Below are 8637 nucleotides of genomic sequence, written 5' to 3'. Positions count from 1 at the left end.
CTGGTCTGTCCCCAGCAAGTACAGGTTCCTGTGCCTTTTGCTCTCCCAGTTCAGGCCATTAAACTTTGTTGAGGTTTTCATGAGGCTCCTGATGGCCTATTTATACAGCCTGTTGGAGTTTGTCTGAATAGCACCCCTGTCCTCCAGCCTACCAACCACTCTCTCCAGTTTGAACTTCCTGAGTGTGCACCTCTGCCCCATTGCTCAGGTTGTTAATAAATAAAATGAACAGTATTAGCTCCAGTATCGATCCCTCAGGCATGCAGCAGGTCACCAGCTGCCAGCTGGACTTTGTACAGTTGACCACAACCCTTTGAGCCTGATGAGCAAGCCAATATTTCACCCACCTTATCATCCACCTCTGTAGCACATTTTGGTTATAGGACACTGTAGAAAACTGTCAAAAGAATTTCACTTTCTAGGAATGTTTACATTTTTCTATTTGAATTTCCTACTCTACACTCGAGTCTACTCTTTCTCTGTAGAATAGGTTTTAACCATTAAAATGAACTATCAGTCCTGATATTAACAGATAGAACTTTTTGCCTTTGGTTTCCTTGAGTGTTGGTGGATATAGGCATTTCCAGGGGTAAATCAGTTTGCCAAGAGCAGAATTAACTCCAAGAGTTTTCTTTTTCTGGTAACAAAATAATTTTTTTTAATTATTTCATTTAAGTCCCTGTTATGTCCCTCAACTCTTTTATTTTTATCTCCTTGTTAATCCCAAGTATTGTTTTCTTCATACACATGGAGAGATGTCCTTGTTCCTTGCCTAATTTTTCCTTAATTCTCATATTGTTTTAAAACCCTTGTTACAGCCACAGTAATTTCTTATCTTTGCTTTCTGTCTAACATCAGAGATGTTTGCTGTTCTCTCCATTTATAAAGCCCTTCAGTTAATGGTACCTTTCTGGCAGTCTTCTGTCATTTGAATTAAGTTTCCAGAAGACTCAATCTGCCAGGTCCTTGAGTGTGTTACAGTCTGGTTTATATTTCTTCTGATCCTTTGACTTCTTCCTCTCCTTACAATAATGAATTCTTCTCATGCAATTTCACCAGGCTTGCTTCCCACCTCTATGTTTTCAGACATTTTCTAGTGCCAATCAAATGGAGAATAGCCCCTTCACCAGTAGCTTCTAATTTGCATGGTTGGGAAAACAGAGGGTTAGAAGGGGGACAGGGCAAGGGAGAAATCATTAGCAGAAAAATTTCCTGGAATAACTGTGCCTGTACTAGGAGATTTCAGCATGTCTGAGGGTACTGCTGACCTTTAGAGCATGATCCTTTATGCCAGCAAACTGTTAAACTGTGCCCTCACTGGTGTGAGCTTGGCCCTTCCTAGCTAGTGCTTTCCCCAAATACTTCTTGGGGGCAGTTCGGCTCATCATCATTCTGGGGTCAGTACCAATAGGTAGTTTGCTCACAGACATTGATTTGGAGCTAAGAGATTTTATCTAACTACAAACTACTTTGCCTAAGTGCAAAAGAAAATTCTTAGATGTGTTTTATTCACTGGTATATAAGATTGCTGTACTGTGTACATTCAGTTTTCCAACAAATTTGATGACTCCGTCTATCGTTAGTTTCTGTCTTTTGTAAGCTTCAGCTCTCAATTTGAAAAAAACACTCCTCCTCCTGGTTAATGCTTCACAGATTTTTGTGGTTAAACAAGCCTGGATCTCATCTCTTGAGCTTCACAAAGACTATATACCTTCTTGGCATGAACCTTAACATTAATTCTACTGACTTGCATTTTTGCTGCTTAGTCAACAGGATGCATCTATGCCTTTCCCAGGCAAAAGGATCCTTTAGCCATAACCATTACTGGAGAGCTGACTTCCAGTGGCTTTCACAGCAAGTGAGATTTTTTTGTTACGGTGACTGTCTCAAAGGCAAGAAATGTCTTGAGGTTTTTTATTTTTTTCTTTTTAAAAACATATGCACCTTATTTTCCTTTTCCTTTGTAAGATAGTTCAATAAAAATGAGCAGGAAGCAGGAAGAAGCTTAGAAGGAAAAAAATTAGAATATGTCAAGATTTTTAAAGGATTTAAATATTTCAAAGAAGATTTTTAAATGCAGAGTCCTGTTTTGATATAAATAATACAAGGATCCTGGAGAATGATTTGATGAAAATGGTTCTTGAACTCAAGGCAACAAGTATACACACATACAAAGATGTCTTCATCCAAATAATGAATTTCCTCAATGAATGCATCATTATGTATTTTATTTATTAATAATTTAGTCACTGATATGCTTCACAGAATATTAGGGCAGAACATCTTGAGTAATTTAAAGTCAGGGTACAAGACAAGACCAGAAACCAAACCCATTTAGTATTTTTAGGATCTCTTATTATTAGACCATTATGTTGAAACAAAATTACTGAGGACTTAATACTATTTTAAAATTATTTCAGGAGGATGTAGTCACTGTCTTATTATATTTCTTCAATATTTATTCTTCTCTGCTTAGTTTCATATTAGAAGTGAAAATTAATATCTGGGTAGTTTGAAGCAGGTTTGTGCACACTTACTTTTTTTTACCCATATGTAACTCTCATTTTCTTTTTTTTCTGGTAAAGTCTGCAGATTTTCTAATATGCTAAATTATCTAAAATCTTTGCATGACTTTGATGATTGAGAATTGTTTTTGACTGTGAGGCATTTGATCTGATTTCTATACGAAGGCAGGAAATATTAAGAAGTATTTTGAAGATTGAATGATGTATGATGAATTAGAGGTACCGAGTTTTGTTACATTTAATCAAATTTTTATTTCTTAGTACTTGTTATGCTGGTGTTAGTGAAACTTGATTTGCATGCCTATCACTTCTAGTGAAGAAAAAATTTCTCACACCAGATTTGAATAAAACACAAAACTTATAGAGATGTCTCATATAATAACACTACAGTGGAGTTGATTAAACCTTCTTCAGAATATTTATGGGAAAATATTTTTCCACTCTTTGCCAAATCCTTAGTTCAATTCAATAATAATTCCAAATACTTATCAATTAGAAAAAATATATAGATAGGCAAAAAGTATTTTCTGGGGTATTTTTTCACCAAAAATAATTTTAAAAGCTTTAAAGAATCTTCAACAGAGGGCTTTTTTTAAATATCGAAGAAAATTGCTTATTTTGAGGTTTTTGTATCTATATCTTTGTGTTGGTAGCAATGTTGTAAGGATACCTATTTCAGATTCAGGTAATTAAGTTTTACTTTGTTAATATTCTTATATTTTTGTCTATTGTTATATGAGGGTTCTATGCCAATTTTTAAAGTAACCAGCAGCATTTAGTTGGAATTATAGTCTGGGAACATGAAGGGGAAGGGAAGTTTTGACTCAGTAATATATGGGCTCTTTTTCAGTCCTATTTTATTTCTATAGTTGTACTTCAGATCTCTTCCTTTCAGTGTGCTTGGTTTTCTAAATAACTGTATATTGTTTATATATAAATAAACTTGCATATCTTATCTTGACATGGGATATTCACTCAGATGTGGAAGCAAGCACGTCTTAAGTCTCACTGCACAACCACAGTGAAAGAAACCACAAGACAATTTCTACAAACTTCCCAAGGTAAGTTTTACTCAAAGCTAGAGAATGAGCATCACAAAAGTCTACCCTGTGACTTGCAAAAGGGCTGTCTGCTTTCATGGAGATTTTTCTTTAGTTTAACTTAGCACTTTATGCTGTCAGAACACAGGTATAAAACATCAGAAAGGCCACACCAGGTCAGAACATATCTGAGAGAGATACCTGACATTCCACCTCTGACTGGAGTCAAAAACAGGTGCCTGTGGTTGTGCAAGAATGATTTGAAAGATTGCAGTCTCAGGTTGTGATCTCCTTCCTTCTCCTGTTGGCTTCTCTTTCCTTATCTTTTTTCCAGTCAAAAATGTCCATGCCCTTCCTTTGGAAAATGTGATTTGACAGAACTGAGACACAGCATGGTGATGTGTTCATTTAGTAGAAGATTAAAGAGTAAGCATACAGGCTTGCAAGCTAAGCTGGAGTCCTATGGCTGTCTAGACTTAGAATCAAGATGCATAAAAGACAAGCTGAAATTTTCTAAATTAGCCGGAAGCAGAATGAACAAGATTCAGCCTTACAAAAGAAATGGAAATCTTTGATCTTTTATCTTTATTTTATCAAGGCTATTTTTAAAGGGGTAGAAAACAGTATTCTGAAGAGTCTTGGTCTTTTGTCTCTGATACCTGAATGGATGATATATAACAATTTGCTCTGTCCTTCCACCTTTCCTCAGTACTGATATGATCCTTTCTCCAGTAATGTTTCCCTAGAGCTTCTGTTCTGAAAATCAACTGCCATCTATTTACATATAGACTTAAAAAGAAATATTTAATTCCAAGATCAGTCTGCTGTCTTGCCTTTATTTACTCAGGCGGATAGTAACAAAAATGTTGAAGACTGGTGGTTGACTAACTGGGGGAAACAGAGGTAAAAGCCTTGGTACTAGGTTAGAGATGCATCATTCAAGGATGAAGATTATGAGCTACTTTGTAGTTCAAGCAGGTGAAATCATGGAAGAAAAGGGGGAAAAAAAACCCAAACCAGTAAAAAGGGATCTATGAAAGAGGTATTTCAGAAACTGGAAATAAACTATTGGGAAAAACACCCAGCATATGATTGTTTTCATAGAAAAAGTTGAGAAATTATCTAGTAGTAGGAACTAAATCTGTGAAAAATTTACAATGTTTCATGATTCACCAGGAAACCTTAATGGAAGGATCCTGGTCTAATTTGCTAGGACAATACAATAACAATACACACAGCATACAAAAATATTTTCAGTTGACCATTTTGGTTATGGTTATGTGGCAAAGAAGTCATGCTCAGGACAAACTACAGATTTTAGAAGTACCTTTTTAGATACAAGAAACCTGAAAGATACTATGTAAGCTGTCTGGGAAAACCAGCATTATGAGGTAACATACCTAAGTTTTGTAACTTGTCCTAGCTAAAAGAATAATAAATGAATGCTTACTGCAGTTGAAACACATCCACCAAAGATCAGACTGGAAAATAAGGATGGGTTTTCTGGGTTTCTCAACACCAGACAACAATTATCTGTTACTCAAGTAAAGGCAGTTTAAGAGAAAATCTGTTAGAGAAGCAGAAAACATCCCTGTGTAGATAGGTAGGGGGCTAAGAACAGTCTAGACTATTGATGTGAAAATGTCCAGAGAGCAAAGCATGCAGTGAACAGTTAAATTTATGTAGCCTGCTGTTTGAAAATTCTTTTTTTTTCCTCCATGTGATCATGATGCACTCCTTTGTACAAGATGCACTTGTTAGATGATGATTAGAGTCAAGAAAGGTGCACATTAGGAGAAATTTATGAAAAGAGTTTGGCTTAGCAGCTTCCTTCAGAACAAATGTAAGAAGGGCAATGAGCTGTTTTACAGAATAAAGTTGGTGAGGCAGTATGAGTCGTATGCTGACAAAGAAAAGTGGAGCTAAGTGATCAAAGAGATTTCAATAGCAGCTGAATAGGACATCACAGAGCTGTGGATCTGAAATAGAAGCAGCAATTGAAATATTCAGTATTCAGAAAATATCCAGAGGTAACCTTAGAAATTATCATGGGAAGCCATAGAGCAAAGCCAGGAAGCACTGGGGATTTGGAAGCTGGGAGGAAGATTACTGGAGCTATGTGGAAGTTGGGAACATTGAGGGGAATTTGGAAGCTGTGGGTGGCCAAGATCATGAAAAAAATGCTAAGTTATGGAGTGACAGGAACAACTCTAAGGGTTTTATGACAAAACTTTATGCCTTCTCAATAGGATTATTCATTTAACGACTTTTTATGTTTTTATACTTGCAGGATAGAACAAGCTTTAGAAGAACCAGATCAGCATTTTAAAACAATAGAATCATAGGTCTCAAAATGGGGAGATAATAGGTTTGGACAGATGTGACTGTAATGTTGTCAGCTGCTGCTATTCCATATCAAGGCCTCTAATATTTGCTGTTTATCCTTCAAGCCAAAGCCTGTGAAGATCAGTGATTAGAAGCAAATATTAGCTGATTTTTTTGGTTTGTAATGGAGATTCTGACAAAATCTTGAAGTCATGACAAAAAGGTACACTAACAGTTAAAAATACACACAACAAAAATAGCCAGCAACTGTTTATTTTAAATCTCAGGTTTTTTAGGACCAACTGTTTCAAGACCAGAGCCATGGTTTGCTAACATGTGATAACTAAATGATGTAACTGAGGGCAGAAATTGGTCAATGGACTCTTGTAAATTATGACAGTAAATGGAAGGAATTAAGTAGCTTGAAATTCAGATTGTATTTCCAGAGATCCAACAGGGATTTTGTCAGTTCTTTTAAGTCTGGGGTTTTTTTCCCCAACAGATATTTTCCCATAAACGTATTTTGTAATTGGAAGGGAAAAAACTAAACAAACAAAAAACCCTCACCAAACAGTCAGAAGGCATTGTGATACAAAAACTACTAAAGCCATGAGTTACTTTGACTTTTTTCAGGATGTAACAATTTGTAGTATGAGAACTCTAAGGAAAATCATAGAACAAGCTGTACGCTAAGATTTGCAAAAGTGCAGTGCAAAGGAATCAAGATGGGCAAAGATTTTTCAGTTTTATGTAAATCAGAGTCTTTCTGATTTCTGCTTCTGATATTTAGAAGTCTCTTATTTTTCCTTGTCTCTCACAACTTTGCTGGAAGTGTTTCCTGTTGCAGGAGCTGATTCACATATGTTTTCTTAGGTCCAGGTGACAAGTAGCTGTTTCAATCTTTGTCCTGGTTAAACTGACCAATACTTGGTGACAGCTAGTTACCAGAAAAGAGCATTTTCTTGTCCTTTGTTGATTATTACAGCCTATACATCAGGCAATATTGTTTTTGATTGCAATGAGATGATAAAAGGAAGAAAGCAATTTCCAGCTGAGAGTTTTAATTTCTGTTGTTTGGCAGGTTCCTCCCTTATTTTTCTCATTTATAGAATGAGTGGTTTTTTTATTTTCTTTAGAAAAGTACAAAGCTTCAAGTGAGGATGGCACTAATTTTTGAATTCTGGTCTGCTATTTTAGGCTATGACAACCAAGGGAAAGACAATCACACTTAGCATGTCGATCACCATTATTTCTTTTGCACGATACCCTCCATGACTAGTTTTAATGACTGCAGTTTCTATATTGTAGCTACTCGATAAACACTAATTAGCTGTTGGGCATAAAAGTCTTAATGGCCTGAAAAGAAATATCTGGGTATCCTGCTAAGCCAGTAAATAAAGGAATATATAACAATTATGGTGACAGGAGTTTTAACTAGATGCATTAGGGGAAAAAAGAGTGAATCAAGACAATCAGCAATTTCATTGTAAAGTTCAGTACTGGAAAATATATATTAAAAAACTGTGGTCAGTCCAAGTTGGTTTTTTCTTGCAGTCCAAGTTGGTTTTTTCTTTTTTCTGGTCCTGCAGACCATATCAAAACTTCTGGTGTTACTGAGTGGACAGTGAATTACAGTTTTCCTTTATTATGTTCTTTTAAAGTAAAATTGCCCTTTTCTGTCTAGCAGTGCTTTTAGTTCTGATAAACTTGAGATCACATTGGCAAATGTTCACAGATTTGAAACCTGCAGCCTTAATGGCAGCTGTGATGTCTTCTCACAGAGTTCAAGGATTTTAGTCTAAACAGTTCTAAAAATCACAACAAAATCAGGACAGTGGGCAAAATTTGGAATTGCAGGAAACCCAGAATAAAATGTAACCTACAAAATTAGTCTTTGAAGATGTATGAACTGGAAGAATCACAAGTTTGACTTTGAGGTGTTTTATGAGCCTATGGTGCTGATAGGTAAACGAAATTCTTGTCCATTGTATAAAAAAAAAAAAATACAAAGAGGACAAGTGGGTGAGTGGGCCAAAAGACAGTCTTTGTATGCTGAGGTATTGGCAATGTATCAAATACTGGAATAGATTCTAGAATTATGCTGTGATAAGTCAAAATACTTACTTTTTTCATTCTTTTCCATAAGATGAATCCCTTATTTATATTCCCTCTACAACGATGAGATACTTAGCAAGAAGTGTCTATAATTTGTGCAAGAATCTGGACCACTGAAGAACGGGAATGATAGCAACCCAACCTATTAACCTCCAACTCCCCAACCCAGAACACTTATTTTCCGGTTGTTGACTAAGATATTCAGTTTGGTTTGTGGGCTTTTGTTTTAGTTTTTTTGTTGAGGAAGTTCCTTACTGGAATTCAGGTTAAGTTGAAATATTTACTATGTAACAATGGAGTTTATTCAGTCATTAATTATCCTACGAGCAGAACATAAATAACCATGTGTTCAAGACCCTGATCTTTGAATAAAACACTTAAGGCAGGAAAACTGAGGTGGTTCTGAAGTCCCTTATCCAATGCAACTATTTATTTGTACACATACGAGTTAAAACAGCTCTACCTGAAAGCTAAGACGTTTTTGCCTTTGTCAGTTTTCAGATAGCACTTTTCTCGTGAGCCTATTTCTAAGCAACAATGGACAAAACCACGGTAAATGGAAAATGCGCAGTGTTTATATAGAATAGGTCGTGGCTTACTTAAGGACAGTAAGAGTAGTTAGAAACCTATCT

This window comes from Poecile atricapillus, chromosome 1 (assembly GCF_030490865.1).
Source record: "Poecile atricapillus isolate bPoeAtr1 chromosome 1, bPoeAtr1.hap1, whole genome shotgun sequence".
Taxonomy (NCBI): Eukaryota; Metazoa; Chordata; class Aves; order Passeriformes; family Paridae; genus Poecile; species Poecile atricapillus.
The sequence above is the reverse complement of the archived record's forward strand: the minus strand, read 5'-3'. Positions refer to the sequence as shown.